Genomic DNA, 25,098 nt, shown 5'->3' with positions numbered 1-25,098 from the left:
GTTCGTGCATTCGAGTGATTATGGTAGATTATCTGTTTTTTCCTTTTCGGGCGAGATGAAGGTCCTGAAATCCCTGTGAAAGTGTTTCTTCAACGCAATTATCCTTCTGTGTTAGAATTAGGTAATAATAATTGCACCACCTTCAATCTATAGCTTGATGTAGACACCAAGATGATGATGATAAAGATAATGACAACGATGTGAAGGCCGGAGCATACGCATGTGTTTTGTTGTTACAGCAATTAATTTACTTTAATTCAATTTTACCTATGAAGGGATCCAACCTTCTTTTGACGCCACTATGCATGAAGTCTCTCCTTCAAAGGCCGGCTACACGTTGGAAGTGGTCGCGTGTGATTCGCCATCTTCCCATCATTGCTTTTGTGTGCAGCCACTGACTGGGGCGTTAGACTCGATTCCTAGCTGCCGTTATTATTACCGAAGTGAGGCCTCATGCGCAATGCTACTTTTATAATTTCCTTCCCCTCAGAAACGCTTGTATTTGTACGAGGATGATTGTTGCGAGAGATTAAATGGCTTTTGTGCGATTTCAATTTCATTAAAACTCTGTCCAACCAGAAGCGAAATTCATTGTCGAACTTCGTGTAGAATATCCATTTCATTTTGCACAAAAGGATCAGAATGGCTGGCAATGATGATTCTTTCCTAATTCACCCAGAACCGAAATACAGACTAACTCAGTTGTAATGAGAAAAATCTGATTAATTTACCACACTACGAGATCTACGAAGTAAAATGCAGCTCATCTACCTATCGGACTTTCGATCAATGTCAAATCAAATTGCACAAAATATCAAACGCAATCAAAGCGAAAGCCAGCTAAACAGGCTTAATCGATTATTCATTACGTTAGTTTTAGTTAGTGTTTTATGTTTGAGTTGAGCTTTGAACTACCTTAGAAAAATAAAGTAAATAAAAATAGTTTGAAGAACTGAACTTTGAGTACGAAGGCCAAATTTTAGCTAAATAGTAGGTAGTTTGATCATTCTCTTTCATGAATGATATAAAAAAGCTGCATAAATTAACGTATGCTGTTCCGTGGAAGGAGTCAAAATTGAGTTGTCTATTTGTTATTTTCTATAAATATGAAATAAGGAAGGAAAAGGAAAACGTACAAAACTAACGACGAGTTTATGGATTTCGTCGTTTTAAATGACTGTCTTTCTTTTCCGGTATTTGTTATCAGCAAAATCAATAACATGTCCGGTCTATGTAAATATTCTCAAAGTCGTAACAGAAAATAAGTTTGTTCAAATAAAAACAAAGTGAGAACTTTCCACGCTTATACATTTTTATTCTCATCAGTTTACATTATTCACATTAAATAGTACCTGATTACCTGGTTGGCTATCTGGCGTATTGTAGAACTCCATAATCTCGGTCTTGGGCGATTTACATTAAACATTCAATAGATAAAGCTATAACGCCATAAATCACTATCAACAACCTCTGCTCTCTCGAATTGTATTTGTAGAAACGAAAAAAACTACCTATTGAACTATCAAACCGTCTCCTATCGAGCAAAGTAAACAATTTCATTTATTTAGTCTACATCTTACAGATAACACTGAATAAACAATTTACGCCACAATACACGGTTCGAGGCCGCATCTCTGCATCTTCGAATGCGCCCCGCTCAAGTCGTTCTGCACCTGGTCTGCCCATCTCGCTCGCTGCGCTCCACGTCGTCTCGTACCTGCCGGATCGGAAGCGAACACCATCTTTCCAGGGTTGCTGTCCGGCATTCTTGCAACATCACCTGCCCTCGTACCCTTCCGGCTTTAGCTACCTTCTGGATACTGGGTTCGCCGTAGGCTGGGCGAGCTCATGTTCATTCTTCGCCGCCACAACCGTCTTCTTGTACACCGCCAAAGATGGTCCTGGTCGAATACTCGAGTCTTGCAAGTCCTCCTCGAGCATTGTCCATGTTTCATGTCCGTAGAGGACTACCGGTCTTATTAACGTCTTGTACGTGACCATTTGGTGCGTGGCGAATCTTTTCGACCAGGTTTCTTCTGGAGCCGTAGTAGGACTTCCACAGATGATGCGCCTTCGTATTTCGACTAACGTTGTTGTCAGCCGTTAGCAGGATCCGAGGTAGACAGATTCCTCGACCACCTCGAAGGTATCCCCGTCTATCGTAACACTGCTTCCCAGGCGGACCTGTCGCGCTCGTTCCACCACAAGCATGTACTTTGTCTTTGGCATTCACCACCAGTCCAACTTTTGTTGCTTACGTTTCAGGCGTTGTACAGTTCTGCCACCTTTGCAAATGTTCGGCCGACAATGTCCGTATCATCCGAAGCAAATAAATTGACTGGATCTGAAAATCGTACCCCGGCTGTTACACATGGCTCTCCGCATGACACCTTCTAGCGCAATGTTGAACAACAGGCACGAAGTCCATCACCTTGTCTTAGTCCCCGGCGCGATTCAGAACGAACTGGGTGTTCGCCCGAGATCTTCACGATTTTGCACACCATCCACCGTTGCTTTGATCAGTCTGTATGGCTTTCCGGGAAGCTGTTCTCGTCCATAATTTTCCATAGCTCTACGCGGTCTATACTGTCGTATGCCGCCTTGAAATCAACGAACAGATGGTGCGTTGGGACCTGGTATTCACGGCATTTTGAAGGATTTGCCGTACAGTAAAGATCTGGTCCGTTGTCGAGCGGCCGTCAACGAAGCCGGCTTGATAACTTTCCACGAACAAATTCACTATTGGTAACAGACAACGGAATATGATCTGGGATATCACTTTGTAGACGGCATTGGATGGTGATCGCTCGAAGGTTCTCACACTCCAGTTTGTCGCCTTTCTTGTAGATGGGGCATATAGACGATGACGCGATCGGCCGAAATATTTTTCTGCATTGCGCGGCCAGTAATAAAAATCAGTTCAGTGCGTGATTTCTCTTGTTTCGGACTGCAGAAGAATGACGCGATCGTCCGAAATTTTGTTCTGCATTGCGCGGCGTAATAAAAATCAGTTCAGTGCGTGATTTCTCTTGTTTTGGACTGCAGAACGATGACGCGATCGTCCGAAATATTTGTTCTGCATTTCGCGGCCAGTAATAAAAATCAGTTCAGTGCGTGATTTCTCTTGTTTCGGACTGCAGAACGATGACGCGATCGTCCGAAATATTTGTTCTGCATTGCGCGGCCAGTAATAAAAATCAGTTCGGTGTGATTTCTCTTGTTTCGGACTGCAGAACGATGACGCGATCGGCCGAAATATTTGTTCACCATTGCGCGGCCAGTAATAAAAATCAGTTCAGTGCGTGATTTCTCTGTTTCGGACTGCAGAACGATGACGCGATCGTCCGAAATATTTGTTGCATTGCGCGGCCAGTAATAAAAATCAGTTCAGTGCGTGATTTCTCTTGTTTCGGACTGCAGAACGATGACGCGATCGTCCGAAATATTTGTTCTGCATTGCCATGTAATAAAATCAGTTGGTGTGATTTCTCTTGTTCCGGACTGCAGAACGATGACGCGATCGCCGAAATATTTGTTCTGCATTGCGCGGCCAGTAACAAAAATCAGTTCAGTGCGTGATTTCTCTGTTTCGGACTGCAGAACGATGACGCGATCGTCCGAAATATTTGTTCTGCATTTCGCGGCCAGTAATAAAATCAGTTCAGTGAGATTTCTCTTTTTGGACTGCAGAACGATGATGATCGTCCGAAATATTTGTTCTGCGCGCCAGTAATAAAATCAGTTCAGTGCGTGATTTCTCTTGTTTCGGACTGCAGAACGATGATCGATCGTCGAAATATTTGTTCTGCATTGCGCGGCCAGTAATAAAATCAGTTCAGTGCGTGATTTCTCTTGTTTCGGACTGCAGAACGATGACGATCGCGAAATATTTTTTCTGCATTTCGCGGCCAGTAATAAAAATCAGCAGTGCGAGATTTCTCTTGTTTTGGACTGCAGAACGATGACGCGATCGCCGAAATATGTTCTGCATTTCGCGGCCAGTAATAAAATCAGTTCAGTGCGTGATTTCTCTTGTTTTGGACTGCGGAACGATGACGCGATCGGCCGAAATATTTGTTCTGCATTGCGCGGCCGGTAAAAAATCAGTTCAGTGCGTGATTCTTGTTTCGGACTGCAGAACGATGACGCGATCGGCCGAAATATTTGTTCTGCATTTCGCGGCCGGTAATAAAAGGTTAAGTGCGAGATTTCTCTTATTTCGGACAGCAGAACGATGGCGCGATCGGCCGAAATATTGTGCTCTCATTGCGCGGCCGGTAATAAAAATCAGTTCGTGCGAGATTTCTCTTGTCGGACAGCAGAACGATCGCGCGATCGGGCCGTATTGTGTTCTGCATTGCGCGCCCGGTAGGCCGTAGTTAGTTCGTACTACTTTTCGCGCCCGATTCTGGCTAGGTAAAATCATGTGTATAAAGAATGGCATGGTCGTATCGCTTATCAGATTGAATCCAGATCCAACGATGCCCTCAATTAACTGATAATCCTTCCTGTGGTTTTTGTGGAGACGCAGTACACGTCTTCAAATAGCAAAACCACCTACTAATATTCCTTCCTTCTTCCTTACTGACTACAAGGACTGGCCGCGCCGTTATTGATCATTTGAATTTTAGAGTCACTGAAACTTGCACGAGAATGCTTGAACAATCCCAGTCAATCATTCAGTTGATTCTTTGTGCAATTTCACTGATTCTGGTCAATCACGGAGTAGCAACCATAGATATGTAGTCAGTCAGGCTAACTAGCTAAGCTAAGCTAAGCTTTCTTGTAGATGGGCATATAACCCCTTCCTTCCACTCCTCCGGTAGCTGTTCGTTTTCCCAGATTCTGACTATCAGTTTGTGCGGGCAAGGCCAGCTTTTCCGGGCCCATCTTGATGAGCTCAGCTCGAACCATCTTACCAGCTGCTTTATTGGTCTTTAGCTGTTAGATGGCATCCTTAACTTCCCTCAAGGTGGGGCTGTTTGGCTTCATCGTCCGCTGAACTGCGTAGTCATCTCCTCCGCGCCTTGACTTTCATGCCTGTACTCTCAGCGCCATTCAGATGTTCCTCGTAGTGCTGCTTCCACCTTTCGATCCCCACACGTTCGTCCGTCAAGATGTCCCATCCTTATCCGGCACATTTCTTCGCGGCACGGAAGCCTTTGCGGGATGCGTTGACTTCTGATAGAACTTGCGTGTATCTTGAGAACGCACAGCTGTTCCATCTCCTCGCACTCCGCTTCTTCCAGGCGGCGTTTCTTCTCCTGAAAAGGCGGGTCTGCTGTCTCCGCTTCCGTCTATAAGTTCCACGTTCTGCCGGGTACCTTGCTGCAGCGCGACCGCCCGCGCTGCGTCCTTCTCCTCAGAATCTGTCTGCACTCTTCGTCAGAACCAATCGTTCCGTCGCTTGACCCATATACCGGTGTCTCCGCTGCGTCGTTAATGGCTGCTTGACTGTATTCCGGCAGTCCCTCAAGAGGCCCCATCGAGCTCACCCTCTTCCGGCAACGCGCTGCCTCGAGATGCTGCGCGTATGCGAGTGGCGACATCAGTTCTTCAGTCGCTCTAGGTCGTACCGCGGCGGTCGTCGGTACCGAACATTGTTGATGACGGATAGTTTTGCGCAGTTTAACCATCCAGATAGTGGTCAGAGTCGATGTTAGCGCCACGATATTCCTGACGTCGATAATGTCGGAAAAGTGCTCCATCAATCAGAACGTGGCCGATTTGTGATTCTGTCTGCAGTGGCGATCTCAGGTGTATAGATACGGGAGGCTGTGTGTGGGGGTGCTGCGAATGGCCATATTCTTGGGCGGCGAAATCAATTGAGTCTAGGCCGTTTTTCGTTCGTCAGCCGGTGAGCGCTGAACTTTCCAATAGTCGGTCTAAACTCCCTCCTCTTGGCCAACCTGGGCGTTCAAATCTCCTATGATGATTTTGACTCGTGCGAGCAGCTTCATCACTCATTAAAGCTGCGCGTAGAATGCGTCCTTATCATCATCAGTGCTTCCGGAGTGTGGGCTATGGACGTTGATTATGCTGAAGTTGAAGAACCGGCTTGATCCTCAACCTGCACATTCCCTCGTTGATCGGCCACCAGAATCACGCGCCTTTCATTCGCCCATCACTGAAAGCTGTTCCCAGCTCGTGTGCGCCGCAGCTCTGGTAGATGGTATGATTACCTCTAAACGTTCGCACCATTGATCCCTTCCAACAAACTCCTGCAGCGCTACGATGCCGAATCCACGGTCCTGAGCACATCGCGAGTATGCGTGTCTCCGATAAGTTGAGAGAATTTGCAGTTCCACGAACCGAGTTTCAATCGCTAGTCCCTTTTCGTCGCAGTGGTCTTCGCCGATGGTTCGTCCGTACTCTCTTTGTTGATTGTTCGTTGCTTATGATTTTTAAAGGCTGGCTTGCGGGCCTGACACCAACCCCCTAAATTTCCGGAGGACCATTCCTCCTTATTTCCGGTGGACCATGTTGCAAGTTTCATAGAGTCCCTCGCTGGCACTCGGACGATATACCGCCCTAACATGGAGAACAGACGCTGTTGTGAGCCGATCCTGACATGAGAACAGACGCTCAGTAAGATTTGCACCTCCGGAGAGAAAACCCCCCTTCCCTGTCAGCATACGACCATAGTTCCACCAGGGTTGGTTCCGATCTTCCCTAGGTTGCTCGTTCCGGCCAGCACCGCGAGGTAGGGATAGGAGTTGCTGGGTAAGGGCTGGACCGCAAGATGGGGTCTATTTTTTCCTTCAGGTACGCGAAGTACCAATGGTACGCTTACCCAGCATTTGCCATGCCGCAAAGTAAACAAATGAATGTTGGTAAGCCAGAGTGTTTTGCCGTTCATCTTGTCGTGAGCCCATTAGCCGTTTGTCCATGTCAGTTCCAGTGATCGTTGCATTGTTCGGTTGCCATTCATTCCGGGTAACGCCTCCAAAAGAAGAAGTTGTCAGTCGCCGTCAGGCAGCCTGACGCGTCCCAAAACGCCACCGTATGGGCTGCGGATCCGGCGACTGACGATTAGAGGAGGGCTGGGAATCGAACCCATGACCATTCACTTATAGGCGAACGTGTAGCCAACTACGCTAAGGGACCCCTCAGCCGAAAGTATTGTTATCGCCTAATGATTGTTATGACGAATTAAAACCAGAATTAAAATGCATTAGATTGGTTTTAAAGCAGCCTATAAACACTTTACACCCATAAACAAGCAGCAGAAGCTTCTTGTCTGCACTCTGTGGTAACCGGAATAAGGCCGGAGTGCCTGTGCAATAATAAAGTCTTCTCATTCAGTTCGGTCCAGCGCTGCCTTCGCCAACCGCAGTCTGCGGATGGTCCGCAAATCGTCCTCCATCGATCCACCTTGCCCACTGTGCACCTCGCCTTCTTTCACGTCGGATCGTTGTCGAAACCATTTTCGTCGGATTACTGTCCGATATTCTGGCCGTGTCCGGCCCACCGCAGTCTTCCGATTTTCGCGGTGTGAACGATGGATGCAGATGCAACAGCAGATGCAACTCGTGGTCATTCGCCTCCTCCACGTATCGTCCGCCATCTGCCGCCACCATAGATGGTACGCAGCACTTTTCTTTCAAAACTCCCAGTGCGCGTTGGACCTCACGAGCATTGTCCAGGTCTCGTGTTCGTAAAGAACTCCTGTCTAATAAACGTTTTGAAGATAGTCGTTTGGTATGGCGGCGAAATCTGTTCGATCGAAGCGTTTTGCGGAGTCAAAGTACGTACGATTTCCTGCCACGATGCGTCTCCGAATTTCTCTCTGCTCTCGTTATCGGCGGCTCCAGTGAGCCCAAGTATGATCTTCAACCACCTCGATTTTGAGAGAATGTCCTGAAACTCGAACTACGCACATCACCCGATCCATCGTCGCCTTGATCAACCGTATCAGTTTATCCGGAAATCCGTTTTCGTGCATTAGTTGCCATGCTGTCCCGTGATCGTTGTATCATATGCGGCTGAAGTCGATAAATAGTTGATGTGGGCACGTTGTATTCGCGGTATTTCTGCAATACCTGGTGTACGCGGCGAACACCTGGTCTGTGATGAGCGTTCTCATAAATCCCGCCAGGTACGCCCCACGAACTGTCTTGCAATTGGTGTTGATCGGCAACAAATTTGGAAGAGTACTTTGTACGCGGCGTTCAGCAATGTGATTGAGCAACTCAATCCGGTTTATCGCCCTTTTGTAGATGGGACACACGACACCGTCCACTACTCCTGCGGCAGAACCTCATCCTCCCAAACTTGGTAATTAGTGCAGCGCTCTAAGTGCCTCACCACCGTATTTAAACAGCTCTCTGGTAGTTGGTCAACTCCAGGGACTTTGCTGATTTCCTGGAGATTCGGCCGGAAGTCCTGCGGCGTGCTCCTGGTTCTACCCCACCGTTGTCCCATATCGCCATTCAGGTGCTCTTCGTAGTGCTGCCGCCACCTTTGGATCACCTCAGGCTCGCCTGTAAGAAGGATCCTTTATGTCCTACACTATCGGGCTGTGGCACGTGCCCTACGTGAACGGTTCAACATCTCATAGAACTTTCGTGTGTTATTAGCGCGGTACGGTGCTCCGTCTCTTCACGGTCTTGATCTTCCTGCTGGCGCTTTTTCCTCCGAAAAATCGGGTTTTGTCTGTAGCAATGCGTAACTTCTATGTGTGCGCAAAACTACTCAAACAACAGTTGCATTTTTCGATCCTGTCCTATTGTTTCCTCAACTGATTATCGAAAATCGCGTAAAAATGTCAAGTTCAACTGCATTCGACGCAGAATCCTGTCCCCATTGATTCCTATTTAAATTGGCCACATCGACCATATGGGATCGGAAAGTTACGCCAAAATACAAAAATCATACGAAAAATCGCGTAAAAATGTCACTCATTTTTCGGGCACTTATCTCAACCGATTTACCGCAACAAGTTGTATTCGACGCAGAATCCTGTCCCATTGTTTTATTATTTAAAATTGGCCAGATCGGACTATGGATCAAAAGTTATGGCCAAACATTAAAAATCATACGAAAAAATCGTGGTAAAATGTCACCTATTTTCGGCACTTATCTCAACTGATTTGTTAGCAACAAGCTGTATCTGACGCAGAATCCTGTCCCATTGCATCCTATTTGAAATTCAGCCCCCGATCGGACTATGATCGACTGCGTTAAGGTCAAAATACAAATTCATACGAAAAATCGCGTAAAAAATGTCACCATTATTTCGGGCACGATCAAATCTGATTTGTCGTAAACAAGCTGCATCTGGACGCAGAATCCTGTCCCATTGATCTTACTTCCTGAAATTGGCCAGATCGGACTATGGGATCGAAAAGTTATACAAATAATACAAATCATACGAAAAAATCGCGTAAAAATGTCACCTATTTTTCGGGTAATTTATCCTCAACTGATTTGCTCGCAACAAGTTGCATTCGACGCAGAATCCTGTCCAATTGTTTCTCATTTAAAATAAGCCAGATCGGACTATGGGATCAAAAGTTATGGCTAAAACACAAAATCATACGAAAAATCGGTGTAAAAATGTCACCATTTTCGGGCACTTATCCTCGACTGATTTATAGCAATAAGTTGTATCTGATTTAATCCTGTCCCATTGTATCCTATTTTAAAATTGGCCAGATCGGACTATGGATCAAAAGTTATGGTCAAAATACAAAACCATACGAAAAAATCGCGTAAAAATGTCACTCATTTTTCGGGCACTTATCCTCAACTGATTTGCTCGCAAATAAGTTGCATTCGACGCAGAATCCTGTCCCATTGATTCTTATTTGAAATTGGGCTGATCGGACCATAGATCGAAAGTTATGGCAATAAAATAATACAAATCATACAGAAAAAAATCGCGTAAAAATGTCACTCATTTTCGGACACTTATCCTCAACTGATTTGCTCCGTACCAAGTTGCATTCGACGCATGAAATCCTGCCCCATTATTTTTCCTTATTTGGTTCGGGCCCAAGATCGGACTAAGGATCGTGAGTTAGCGGCCAAAATACAAATTCATACAAAAATATTGGCGTAAGAAATGTCACTCATTTTTCAGGCACTTATTCTCCAACCGATTTGTTTCACAACAAATTGCATCTGACGCAAAATCCTTTCCCATTATTTCCTATTGAAAATTGGATGAAGTCAGAATATGGGGATCTGGAAGTTATGACCAAAATACCTTTTTTCTACAAAAATCACAAAAATGTCACCTGGCTTTTTCGGCCACCTAACCTTAATCGATTCACAAGCAACAAAGTTGTATCTGACGCAGAATCCTGTCCCATTGTTTCTCATTGAAAATTGGCTAGATCCGGATTATGGCAGTAGTGCTCAGCACTTTACAAAAGTTTTTTCCTTCATTTCATTTCTACACCATTATAAAATGAAGTTTAACCCATGCAAATTAAGACTTATCGAAAGCTTTCAAATATATCCTATCTGCTGATTTTACCAAACCAATATTCGTTTTAATATCTTCTCTGCTGATAGAGATATTTGAAAGCTTTCATCAAGTACTAATCTTGTAAAGATGAAAGCTCATTTTATTGTGTGATAAGCAAATTAAGGCAAAAAACACACAAAATGCTGAGCACCACTGGACTATGGGATCGGAAGTTATAGCCGAAAACACCATTTTAGCCTTTTTATACGAAAAAAGGCTGTGTATGTTCGCTCCAAAACCAGAAGCTTTTACAGAAGGCCTGGAGACCCATAGTGTTATATACCAATCGATTCAGCTTCGACGAACTCATTGAGATGATGTCTCTGTCTTCCCACTTCAGACGTGGGGAGTTTGGCAGAAAGACGGTCATGAAGAGATTTTGGTATCGCTAACAAATATTGCCCTCCGCTCGCGTGATAGGAATGACATTTTCTCGTTTTTCTTTTTGTGTAGTCAGGAGCTTCAGATTCAACTAACATCCAAAAGTGGATATCCTTAAAATATATATGACTGGGTGAAATAAAAAGATTGGAAAAGGAAACAAAAATGTCGAATTTCTTATTAGCATATTGTAGATCAAGCTGAAAACCGAACCGAGGTCCCGGCGAAATCGCATTTCTCACTCGCATTTCCAGTATGTTGCAACTGCATCGCGAGTATAGTGCCTGTTTAACTGTGCCATAGTCGGGCACCACTCGCGATGCAGTTGCGGACATCCGGAAATGGGTTTCAAAATATGATTTTCGGTTTTCAACTGGATCTACAATATCTTCTGCCATAAATAATCACCTGATTTTTCTTACAGAACTGGACAAAGAAATTTGTCTTTTTACTCCCTATTACTACTAGCTCATCTTTTTTCAAGCACACACATTTTACGAAGGTCGAGAAAGGCACCATCACCGCTAGGTGGAGTAATCTGGGTTTTTTTGAACATACATGCTACATCATGTGGCTTTTCTTCAGCCTGTCTCGGCCCAGCAGCGATGCCGGCCGGTCTCGGCTCCGACTCTCTCTGCTAGCTGCTGCGGCTGCTGCCGGTGTCTGCTTCAGCATTGCTGCTTTGTCGGAGTCTGTAGGTGGACTGCTGATGTACTGGCTAGGTTTCTGGCTGATGATGGTCGCTTCGATGGTGTCGAGGCCGAAAAAGCCCGGTCGGTGCAGACTTCATTCCCTGCTAAAAGGTGTGAGTGTCTGTTCAATCGATGGACAATGCGGTTGCTTCGCTTGTCCTGGTCAGAATGAAAGGAAAAATCGCGTTGCTAGGCCATTTATGTAGCTTCTCGGCAGACCCAGCGGCTGCTCGATTTCGCTGGTGTCTGCACCAATCAGAAACGTGGTAATGGAATGATGCAAGAATTATGCAGTACCCATATTTATAGGTTCCCTTGATCTCAATGTTTTCATTGAAAACAGTTTCATGCCTATTGAAAACAAGTTTTCGGTCTTATCAAGCATGGACATGAAAGGCATACTTGAGAATCTGTCGATTGAGAGGCTTGACCGCAGAAATTCGTCCACTGAGACGATTTGTCACTATTAACGTTTTAAAATCTTTCCAACACAGCGTAACGCGGTCGATTTGAATATTTTGAAATGCGAACACGCAGTATAGCAAAAGAGAGACGTAAGTCTTCTACGTCAAAACCTGAGTGCTAAATCAAATGATGAAGACCTCAAGACGTCTCTAACCTGCAAGCTAGTAGAGAAAAAACAGATTAATCCATTCTGGAAAAAAAATCCAAGGTGGGACCCCTGGGAAAAAACGATGAAAATATCCTAAATGCAATGTCCGATCGGGCAAATTTTTGATAAGGAAACCAATAGAGACCAGTATCTCCCGTCGAAGATGCAACACTTGTTTCGAGTAAATCAGGTAATGCTAAGTTCCAAAAAGTGTATTTACAAAATGTGTACACATACACATACTCGTTTATATGTCACCCGGCTTCAGTTTTGTCAAAAGTACTGAGTTCGATCGGTATACAACACTATGGGTCTCCGGGCCTTCTCATCAAAAAGTTCATTTTTAGAGTAACCCTTTGGCCTTTCGGGTACAGCCTTGTTGGTGGCTGAGAAAGGCCAAAACATTGACTGCAAATGTTTCCTTTACCGTTAATGCGTTTCAATATGACACGATGTTTTGCTTCTTGCACTCGGTTATGATTGATTCATTACTACGGATAAGGTTGGAAAATTAATTTATTCCCTTGATGAGTAACATTTTCATTATCCATTAATTTTTCTTAATACAGACAGGTAACCTTAATTTGAAGCCAAATGACAAACAGACCAGGCTACGTTTAAGGTGAATCGCATTAGAATTCGAATATTAATTCCATAACGCCAGTGTAAGTGTTACGAAGTAAGATTTGTCATGATAAGGTGTGAGAATTGAGACCTCCATTATTTCTCACTTCTCATTTTTTGTACTTTCTTTGTTACAGCAAAGTATAACAAAAAGCTGGATTGTTTACTATAAAATCGATTTTTTAAGAGGAGGGCCGGAGTGCCGACCTTCCTCATCCCAATCAAGCTCTTGCTCGATGAATTTGAAGTTGATGTTTAGTCTGTTTGTATGTATGTGCGTGTGCTTATGTGTACGAAAACCCTCACTTCTTGGGAACTTCTATTCTTACCTGATTTACTTGCAACATAAGTTGTGATTCGGCGGGGAAATCTTGAACCCATTGCTTTGTATTGAAAATAGGATCCAAACTGTCAAATTATGTGGCTCAAAAGCATATGACCAAAAACATATTTTTTACAATGTACCAGAGTAGGCACTATTGTCCGCTAGGTGAAATAATTCGGTTTTTCTCACTTATCATCGTGGAAAAGTGAAGAGAGTAGTGAGAAATGAGAATGATGAGGAGAATTGGAAAAGTGAGAGATGGATTTTTGCTTATAACATGCTTAATTCGGTCAAATTACATTTCTCGGGCTCGGAAGACCCATGCGAGCAAATGGCGCTTGGGTCGAAACGACCACTTTCTACCAAACAACTTTTAGTCACAGGAAAGCTTTCAGCCAAACGGACTCGCCTTCCCTTGGCACGGCAAATGCTGGGTAAAACGTATCATTGGTACTTGCTATGCATTACCTGAAGAAATAAAATAGATCCCAAACTCGCGCATCCCATTAGCCTCCTCTAGGTGAGCAACAACTCCACATTGATTTGGTTGCAGAAACTCCAAATGTGACCATAGAGTTTATTGCATTTGAGGTTACTGTAACTGCTTCTTTACAATGTGTGTGAAATTCAGATCTTACAAAGCAACTCCTATCCCTCACTACTCCCCGTGGAGTGCTGGCCAGGATACAGAGCAACAACCTGTAACCAACCCCGGTGGGAACTATGGTCGTATGCTGACAGGGAAGAGAGGGGGTTTACCCTTCTCCTCGGAGGCCTGCTAAATCTTACTAAGCGTCTGTTCTCCATGTCAAGATCGGCTCACAACAGCGTCTGTTCTCCATGTTAGGGGCGGCTGAGTCCGAGTGCCAGTGAGAGACTCTAAGTTAAACTGTACAGCATGGTCCACCGGGAATAAGGAGGAATGGTCCTCCGGAAATTTAGGTCTCTGCAAGCCAGCCTTTAAAAAAACATAAGCAACAAACAATCAACAAGAGAGTACGGACCGGAACCATCGGCGAAGACCACTGCGACGAAAAGGGACTAGCGATTGGAAACTCGGTTCGTGGAACTGCAAATCCCTCAACTTCATCGGAAGCACACGCATATTCACCGATGTGCTCAAGGACCGTGGATTCGGCATCGTAGCGCTGGTAGGAGGTTTGTTGGAAGGGATCAATGGTGCGAACGTTTAGAGGCAATCCATACGCATCTGACCGCAGAGCTGCGGCAACACACGAGCTGTGGAACAGCTTTACATAGTGATGGGCGATAATGGAAGGCGCGCGTGATCGGGTGGTGGCGATCCAATGAAAGAAAGATGTGCAGGCTGAGGATCAAAGCGCCGGTTCTTCAACTTCAGCATAATCAACGTTCATGCAGCCCACACCTCCGGAAGCTAACTGATGATGATAAGGACGCATTCCTTAACGCGAAGCTGGAACGTGAAGTACGACAGCTGCTCAAGCCAAGGAGATTTGAACGGTCCCAGGTTGGCCAAGGCGAGGAGTAGAGACCCGCCCGAGTAAGCACACTCTGTCACATATCAGTCACTGCTGACTCATATGCGACCAAATCCAGTCACATTGAGCTTGCTGCAACCAAACAGACTGGATTGTGCTGCGGGTGATTGTGCCATTAGGGTTACTATGTGGGAAGTTCAGCGCTCATCGGCAGACGAACAGAAAATTTACCTACGACTAATAGTGATTTCGGCCGCCTCCAAGAATATGGTCATTCGCAGCACCTACTTCCAACACAGCCTTCCGTATCGGTACAATTCTGGAGATCACCACTGCAGAACCAGAACCGCCAAATCGACCACGTTCTGATTGATGGACGCGATATAATTTCTCCGGACATTATCGACGTCAGGACATATCGTGGCGCTAACATCGACTATGACCAGCATCTGGATGATGGTTCCAACTGCGCTTTCAAAACTATCCATCATCAACAATGTTCGGTAACCGACGACCGCCGCATGAGTACGACTTAGAGTGACTGAAACACCTGATGTCGCCACTGCATACGCGGCAGCATCTCGAGGCAGCGCGTTGCCGGTAGAGGGTGAAGCTCGATGGGGCCCCTCTTGAGGACTGCTGGAATACCGTTATGCCGCGACCATTAACGACGCAGCGCGGGAGAACAACGTCGGGTATATGGGACAGAAAGTCGACGGAACGATTGGTTCGACGAAGAATACAGACAGATGCTGGAGGAGACGTGACGCAGCGCGAGGCGGTCGCGCTGCAACCGAAGATACCAGCTTGAGAACGGTGGAACGGTATAGACGAAAGCGGAGGCAGCAGACTCGCCTTTTGCCGTTCTCAAGAAACACGCAAGTTCTATTAGAAGCTCAACGCATCCCGCAACGGCTTCGTACCGCGAAACCGTTTGAAATGTGGAAAAGCATAATGATGGGAGCATCTTGACGGACGAACGATGTGGTGATCGAAAGGTGGAAGCAGCACTAGCTGAAGAACGTTTAAATGGCGCTGAGAGTACTGCAGGCAGTGAAAGTCAAAGGTAGCGGAGGAGATGACTACGCCAGTTCAGCGGACGATGGAAGCCAACCAGCCCCCACCTTGAGGGAAGTTAAGGATACCATCCGACAGCTGAAGACCAATAAAGCAGCTGGTAAGGATGGTATCGGAGTTGAGCTCATCAAGATGGGCCCGGAAAAGCTAGCCACTTGCCTGCACAAACTGATAGTCAGTTATATGCCCCATCTACAAGAAAGGCGACAAGCTGGAGTGTGAGAACTTTCGAGCGATTACCATTCTTGATGCCGCCTACAAAGTGATATCCCTGATCATCTTCCGACATCTGTCACCATTAGTGAATGAGTTCGTGGGAAGTTATCAAGCCGGCTTCGGTGCCGCTCGACAACGGACCAGATCTTTACTGTATGGCAAATCCTTCAAAAGTGCCGTGAATGCCAGGTCCCAACGCACCATCTGTTAATTGATTTCAAGGCGCGTAGAGCTATGGAAAATTATGGACGAAAACAGCTTGCCTGGGCAGCATACCAGACTGATCAAAGCAACGGTGGATGGTGTGCAAAACTGTGTGAAGATTTCGGGCGAACACTCCAGTTCGTTCGAATCACGCCGGGGACTAAGACAAGGTGATGGACTTTCCTGTTGTTCAACTTTGCGCTAGACGGTGTCATGAGAGAACCGGGTGTAACAACCGAGGAACGATTTCAACAGATCCAGTCAATTTATTTGTTTCGCGGATGACATGGACAATATCCGGCCGAACATTTTGTAAAAGGTGGCAGAACTGTACACCCGCCTGAAATGTGAAACAGCAAAAGTTTGACTGGTGGTGAATGCGTCAAAGACAAAGTACATGCTTGTAGGGCGGAACCGAGCGCGACAGGGCCTGCCCTGGAAGCGGTGTTGTTGCGATGAATGGGGGATACCTTCGAGGGTGGTCGAGGAATTCGTCTACCTCGGATCCGCTTCATAACGGCTGATAACAATGTCAGTCGTGAAATGCAGAAGGCGCATCATCATCTGTGAGTCTGGCCTACTACGGGCTCCAGAAGAAACTTTACCTGCGGTCAAAAGATTCGCCACCGCACCAGAAATATGTCATGTACAAGACGCTAATAAGACCGGTTGTCCTCTACGGACATGAAACATGGACAATGCTCGAGGAGGACTTGCAAGCACTCGGAGTATTCGAGAGACGGGTGCTTAGGACCATCTTTGGCGGTGTGCAAGAAGACGGTTTGTGACGGCGAAGGATGAACCACGAGCTCGCCCAGCTCTATGGTGAACCCAGTATCCATAAGGTAGCTAAAGCCGGAAGGGTACGATGGGCAGGGCATGTTGCAAGAATGCCGGACAGCAACCCTGCAAAGACGGTGTTCGCTTCCGACCCGGCAAGAGGATGTGATAACTGGAAAGTCGTCTGCATGGGAGGTTTTGAGATTAGGTTCTAAAGTACGCTATAAAACTCTGATACAACCTCGATTGTTACTTGGAATGTTTACTCCAAAAACGAGTTTTTAATAAAAGGCCCGCAGGACCGACTTTCATATACCAATCAGCTCGGAAAATTGAGGTAAAGTGAAGTCTACATGCGTGTGTATGTTATAAAGTTATGGGCAAAATACTAATTTAAAATTTTGTGCATATTTGATAAATCACTTCTTTGGTATTTATTCTCTTCAGATCTGCTCGCAATAAGGGAGAATCCAGAAAGTAGGTCAATTAAAAATTTGCGACTTTCAGCTCCCCCTCCCCCTTTGACACACTTTTCATATTGAACCTCCAAAATGTTTGAATGATTCGTCACGCTTCTCTGAATACCCCCCCCCCCCCAAACGCTCCTAAAGTCGTGATATAATTTATGGATGGCCCCTAAGATGCGGTCGACGTGAAATTTTGCAATGAGTATAAACGAACGCGAGAATTAGAACCTATCTACATATCAGTAATATATTTCTTATATGCTTCTCAACCTTTTAAACGTACGAGAAAGGCATGATCACCGCTAGGTGGATTAATTAAGGTTTTCACGGTAGTCTCTCTCTCTCTTCCATCTCCTATGCAATACTACTCCTGGTACGCAAAAAAAATCAAAATGTTCAGTCTTACCACATTTCTTACCAAAGCCGAAGTTATTTATTCAAGAAATACGCTGTCATTGATTGCAATTGAATTCAAGATTTAAGTCTTGACGATTTTTTCCATGCTCTCAAAAATGCCTTACTAAAACAAATAACAATAGCTAGTTGCTATTTATAATTTTATCAGACAAACCACCAGAAATTCATTGGTAAAAAATATCAGTCCATCGAAAACTTTCAAATTAGTACAGCATTATTTGTCCGTCCCTTATTAACTTCCCTCCATCTGCCGTAGCCTCTCTGCGACTACCTCTTTAAAGAACTCGACATGTCAGAGTAAATGGAGCGAAAAAAGTGCTGCTGAATAATTTATATTAATTCATTTTTACATGCTACCCGATCGGGTGAAAGCAGCTACCCGGTTCGGTGGTGGCCTCCTGCCGTAGTGGATTGCCTTTGACGTGCTAATTTTCATACGCCGCATTTATCCCACCCAAAACTCACTTCCCACAATGATCGAATACACATTGAAAGACACAGGTGGCACGCCCACATGTGGGTGGGCACTCTGAGATAGTTTTTCTGCATTGGTGCTCAGGAGGGCCGGGGATGGGTAACCATCAGTCTGGTGAAAGCTATTTGATTGATTGCTTTGGCTGTCCATTTCCAAAACAATTTGAATATCGGAAATGTCACCGGCAGTAAACCAACCGAGCCTGTGGTGGACACAATGTTTCAACGCGTCGACAGTAATAAGTGCCGTTAACAAGTAAGCCTCTTGCTGTAAGCCATAGGATTGAGAAGCTCGATTGCATTGACAGGTGGCATATCCAGCTGATGGGCTCGGGGGCGCCATGATGGTTCGACGCAGCTCTCATCTCAATTAGGATAATATGCAACGGATCAAACTATGACTCAGCACGAACGAATCAAAAATGTTGTTTCTACCAATGGAAGGAATATTCAACCAATGTTCTAAAACCTGAGCCGTCGATGTGGTAGAGTAGTATGTATAATATAATTTATACCTAATCATCCAGATAGAATATGTTATTATAAACATTGTTTCCAAATACAGTATCCCCCCGCTTATCCGGACCTCGCTAGTCCGACGACTCGTTAGGCCGGATCTCACTAATTCGGAATTTTCCGGATTAAAAAGTATCAACACCCATTTAAACACATTATGCTGTCAGTTTTCAAATTTGTGCTGTGATTTTGTTTTGTTTCGTTTGTATGGATTTGACAGTCGGATTAACGAGAGAAACCCCGATAGTCCGGCCATACATTTGTCGGATCAGCGGGGGTATACTGTATATCTAACACAATTGGAGCACCATGTTTATTGAATTACTGAACACCGCCATGGCGACATTACTGAAAGATAATTAGTGTCTTCAGCTAACAAAAAATTGCACCGAAATATCATAAAAATATCAGGTTTTGCTATTAACAAGAACTTATCAATATCTTGAGCTATTAGTTTGTTCTTGTTAATAAAGTAAACACTGATATTTTATGATATTCCGTGCATTATTTTCATAGTTATTTTTTACTTTTATTTCAAACAAGTTAACATCATGTTTTGTTATCAATATCACGGTTTCTTCCCGGGTAATGTATAAACATATGTCCTGGTCTCTAAAAATATTCTTCCTTCTTATAATTTAAGTCGGAAATCCTACATCATTGCATTCAAAGCCATACAAACTGGCCATTTACCCATCTTCAATGACACCTATGCAAGTGACAGAGTGTTTCTGTCCAACACAAAAAGTTTTTTCTCATCTGCTAGACGCACCTGGCACCACTGACTGTCTGGTTCGTGCACATTCAGTGATTATGGGTAGATTATCTGTTTTTTTCCTTTTCGGGCGAGATGAAGGTCCTGAAATCTCTGTGAAAGTGTTTCTTCAACAGCAATTGAGGCATTCCACGGGGGCATGTCAGTCGATCCTGAGCGACCATTTCGAAAATATTTGAAACTCTGCACAGTTTTTCAATTTCATCTAAATCGTCATTTTTCGATATCAAATCTTCATATTGAGTCACGACTAACTTTTTCAAAAGGGTGTATGAAAATGGTTCAAAAATATTTAAAAAAGCTGCACAGCAAAAAACGGAATGTTCGTTGATTGTTATGATTTTTCAGCAAAGTTAGACAACTAAATGGTGATTCTTAAGAAAATGCGCACAGTAAAAAAAATTTTTTGCCTTTAAAAATATTATTTTTGTCACAAAAAAACTCAAATATCTCAAATACCTATCTTTTTTCGAACGTAATTTTTTTAGGGAAAACGGTCCATTATATTAGCTATCTACCATAAAAATTTGGTGATGGTAAACTAATAAACAAAAAAGTTATGACATTTCAAACATTTCACAATTTTCACATCTAGTAAAAAAAAATTTTTTTCTGTGTAAGTTATTTCGAGAATTGCAGTTTGATGCAGATTTTATTGTTAAGGGACGTGATTTAAACAAGTTGTTTTCATGATATTTTGATTTAATTATTCATAGCATCTATAAGAAACTTAGACACGATCCAGTGTTGTGATCAAAAGTATTGATAGTGTCATAATTTTCATTGCACGTGACTGGCGAAAAATTCTTTTAATAGTGTTGAAACCTGTTGATAATAACGTTGATAGAAAACATATCAGAAATGTTATTTTAAGACAAAAGCTGCAAAATCAAAGATTTATATACACGTGTTAATGTACGTCTATAAGGTTTACCTGCAAAATATACCTCTTAGAGAATAGACTTTATGATCGGGAGGAAACGAATTATCTTCAACAACAACAAATGCATGATAGGTACATACCATGACAATGTTTCACGAAAAGAAAGCAAAATTATTACTACTAAGGTTGTTAAAGATCTTATAGTAATTTTTTCTTCAGTCAAGCAAATGACACCAAACCAGTCAGGTAAAACTTAAAAGTGATTTTGTTTTATTGAAATATTACGAACAACATGAGTAGCCGCTTTCTCAACTGTTGTAGGCCGTTTGATGGAAAAAAGTGTTCAAAAGAGTTACGAAATCTCACCGGAAAAAGCACCATAGATAAACTGAAAGCGACTGGTTATGCTCCAATGTCCACATTAAATACAAATTTACGCATTTGCACGTCCTGCCGTCTAAACGTTGACAAAAGAGCAATCTGTATATCATCGGTTGAGCAGAGCGCAGGAAGTTCGAAAACGACAACAACTGAGGAATTGCCAGATGTATCGACAACAACTGAGGAATTACCAGAAGTATTAAGAATTCACGATAATAATATTAAAATAGGTTTTTCCTCATTTGCAAAGCCTTCGGCCAAAGGCAATGTGCTTCTTTCCAATTCAGGGAACACATAATGTGTGTGTGTGCACAACCGAGAATATTAATCTTATTTTACATAGTTTGAAAAAATCAATTTAACAAAGGATATTAAAATGTTAACTGGTAGTCTTTTGTGAAAATACAACATCAAATTGCTATCTACGATCTTGTTCGTATTGTCCAGATTCTTCATCATTGGAAAATACTTTATTCGCTGAGTTTGAAGAAAAATATATTGATCAGTTATCATTTTGAGCAATGGGTGACCACGGATAGGTGTGACATAGAAACTATTATAAAACCTGTAGATGAGTTTGTGTCATATTTTTGCTTTGAAATTAGAAAGTTTAATCCCTCACGATTTCATTAAAACAGAACAATCCAGCTTTTTAAAATACGAAAATACATTACAAAATGTGGTGAATTTCAGTCATTTGTGATTTTTCTGAAAATTACAGCTTTGTATTGCAAGATGAAGTGCAGTCCCATCACTGGAACGTACAACAAGCTACAATTCATCCATTCGTTATTTATTTTAATGGAAGTACGCAAATTGAACACTTAAGTTTTATTATAATTTCCGAAGATTTAAGACACGATTCAGTATCCGTAAACTTGTTCATTGAAAAAATGATTAACTTTTTACGCGTTGATAAGCATAAAGAAGTCAAAAAGATATATTTCATGTCTGATGGAGCAGCGTCGCAGTACAAAAATCGTAAGAATTTTTTCAATTTAAATCAATGTACGGAATTGATGCAGAATGGCATTTTTTTGCTACATCACATGGCAAAGGTCCTTGTGATGCTATTGGAGGAACAATAAAGCGCATGGCCACAAGAGCAAGTTTAGCCAAAGAACGTGAGCATCCAATTAAAACTGCGAAAGAACTTTTTGATTGGGCAAATCGTAGAAAAGAAAAGATTTAACCAAATTATCATTTTGTTTTACTACTACTGAAGAGTACGAAATAAAGGCTTCAGAGCTCAGCGAGCAATTTAATAACGAAAACGATCCAAGCGAACCCAAAATTTCACTGTTTCATTCCATTGTCGGAAAATAAAATTAAAGCAAAACTATACTCAAACTGTGCTGATAATAATTCAAAAGTGTTCGATATTTTAAAAAATTTGAATAAAAATAAATAAAAAATAAGTATTAATAAACTGTTTTCATGATATCATAGCCCATACCAAAATTCAAACCCAAAACTCTTAGAGTTTCTATAACAACATTGTGTAACTGCCACATTTAATTTAATACTTAGGATAATATTAATTCATTTTTATTTATTTATACATATAATATTTATACATATAATATACATAATATCGATGAATACATAAATATGGAATATCATACAAACAACTTGTTTAACTCACGCAAGGCCCTTAACAATAAAATCAGCATCAAACAAGTGATTCTTGAAAAAAAATACACGGAAATTTTTTTTTGTTTACTATATGTGAAAAATTGTGAAATGTTTGAAATGTCATAACTTTTTGTTTATTAGTTTACCATCACCAAATTTTTATGGTAGATAGCTAATATAATGGACCGTTTTCCTAAAAAATACGTTCGAAAAAAGATAGGGGTTTTTGAGATATTTGAGTTTTTGTGACAAAATGATGATATTTTAAAGGCACAAAAATTTTTTTTACTGTGCATATTTTCTTAAGAATCACCATTTAGTTGTCTAACTTTGCTGAAAAAATCATAACAATCGAACATTCCGTTTTTGCTGTGCAGCTTTTTAAATATTTTTGAACCATTTTCACATACACCCTTTTGAAAAGTTAGTCGTGACTCAATATGAAGATTTGATATCGAAAAATGACGATTTAGATGAAATTGAAAAACTGTGCAAAGTTTCAACTCAATAGAAAATCATGAATTAAAAATTTTCCTAAATTTTGATGCTGTTGCTTGGAATCGCTCAATTATCCTTCTGGTGTTAGAATTAGGTAATAATAAGTGCACCACCTTCAATGCCTATAGCTTGATGTAAACCCAATGATGATGATGATAAAGATAATGACAACGATGTAGAAGTATTTTAATTCTAATTTATTACCTATGAAGGGGATCTAACCTTCATGTTGACGCCACTATGCATGAAGTCTCTCGCTTCAAAGGCCGGCTTAACGCTGGAAGTGGTCGCGTGTGATTCGCCATCTTCCCATGCTTTGCTTTTGTGTGCAGCCACTGGGGCGTTAGACTCGATTCCTTAGGTGCCGTTATTATTACCGAAGTGAGGCCTCAGGTGCGCAATGCTACTTTTATAATTTCCTTCCCTCCCAGAAACGCTTGCATTTGTACGAGGACGATTGCTGCGAGAGAGATTAAATGGCTTTTGTGCGATTTCAATTTCATTAAAACTCTGTCCAACCAGAAGCGGGAATTCATTGTCGGACTTCGTGGTTGAATATTCATGTTCATTTTGCACAAAAAGGATCAAAATGGCTGTGAAATGATGATTACTTTTTCTAATTCACCCAGAACCGAAATACTGGAACTGACTCAGTTGTAATGAGAAAAATCTGATTAATTTACCACACTACGAGATCTGTGAGGAAAAAAATACAGCTCATCATACCTATCGGACTTATCGATCAAATCAAATTGTACAAAATATCAAACACAATCCAAATCATATGCCTGCTAGAGGCTTAATCGATTCCAGTTCATTACGTTAGTGAAAAAAACCCTAGCGTAATTGCATAACGACACAAGTGTCTCTCATTTGGATTGTTTCATCCATCAACTTCTAAAGCTCCTCGATCTTTGTGTGACATGTTTCTATGTTAAGTTGAGCTTTGAACTACCTTACAGAAAAATAAAGTAAATCAAAATAGTTTGAAGAACTCAACTTTGAGTACGAAGTTCAAATTTTTAGCTGAATAGTAGGTAGTTTGTTCATTCTCTTTCATGAATGATACAAAAAAGAGCTGCATCGACTTAACGTATGCTGTTCCGTGGAAGGAGTCAAAATTGAGTTGTCTATTTGTAATTTGCTATAAATATGTAAATAAGGAAGGAGAAGGAAAATGCCGTACAAAACTATCGACGAGGTTTATGAATTTCGTCGTTTTAAATGACTGCTTTGCCTTCCCCGGTATTTGTTATCGGCAAAATCAATAACAGTGCGGTCTAAGTGAAATATTCTCAAAGTCGTAACAGAAAAATAAGTGTTGTTCAAATAAAAACTAAAGTTAAACTTTCCACGCTTATACATTTTTTATTCTCATCAATTTACATTATTCACATTACATGACCCACCTGGACACCTGGTTGGCTACAGCGTCGATACACCTATGCCTGACGTATAGTAGAACTCCATAATCGTCTTGGGCGATGATCCTCATGTTTCCCCGAACGTTCAGGGTCCCCAGGTCCGATTCCACTGCGTGCAGCCAGCGTGTTCGTGGCCTTCCACGAAGTCCCCTATCTGGTTCTCTGTTGAATATTGATTTCGCTATTCTTTCTTCCGACATTCGCACTAAGTGACCAGCCCACTGAAGTCTGCCGTATTTTATACGATTCACAATATTTTCTTCTTTGTATACTTGATGCAGCTCATGATTTATGCGTCTGCGCCACACACCATTTTCTAGTTTCCCTCCCTCCTGTACGCAGTATTTTCCGCTCTAAAACCCCGAAAGCTATCCGGTCCGCCTCTTTTAACGTCCATGTTTCAATGTCCATAAAGGGCCACTGGTAGAATCAGAGTTTTGTTTAGAGCAAATTTCGTTTCCGTCTGCATGTTGCGGGACCTAAGTTGGTTACGTAATCCGTAAAAGGCCCTATTCACATTGCATTACATTTACATTAAACATTTAATAGATAAAGCTATAAATCAACTATCAACAACCTCTGCTCTCTTGAATTGTATGGTTTGTAGAAACGAAGCCTGAACGTCATGAATCTCTCAATTACGTTTTTATTTTCGAACATCGTTATATACTTCGAAAATTTGAGCTTTCCCTGGCATCATTAGTGTTGCTAAATACCAACATGACCATGACCATTCGCTTATAAGGTTTATGTGTGGCTAATTACGCTACGGGACTCCTCAG

This window comes from Armigeres subalbatus, unplaced genomic scaffold (genome assembly GCF_024139115.2).
Source record: "Armigeres subalbatus isolate Guangzhou_Male unplaced genomic scaffold, GZ_Asu_2 Contig156, whole genome shotgun sequence".
Taxonomy (NCBI): Eukaryota; Metazoa; Arthropoda; class Insecta; order Diptera; family Culicidae; genus Armigeres; species Armigeres subalbatus.
This window is presented reverse-complemented; position numbering follows the sequence as displayed.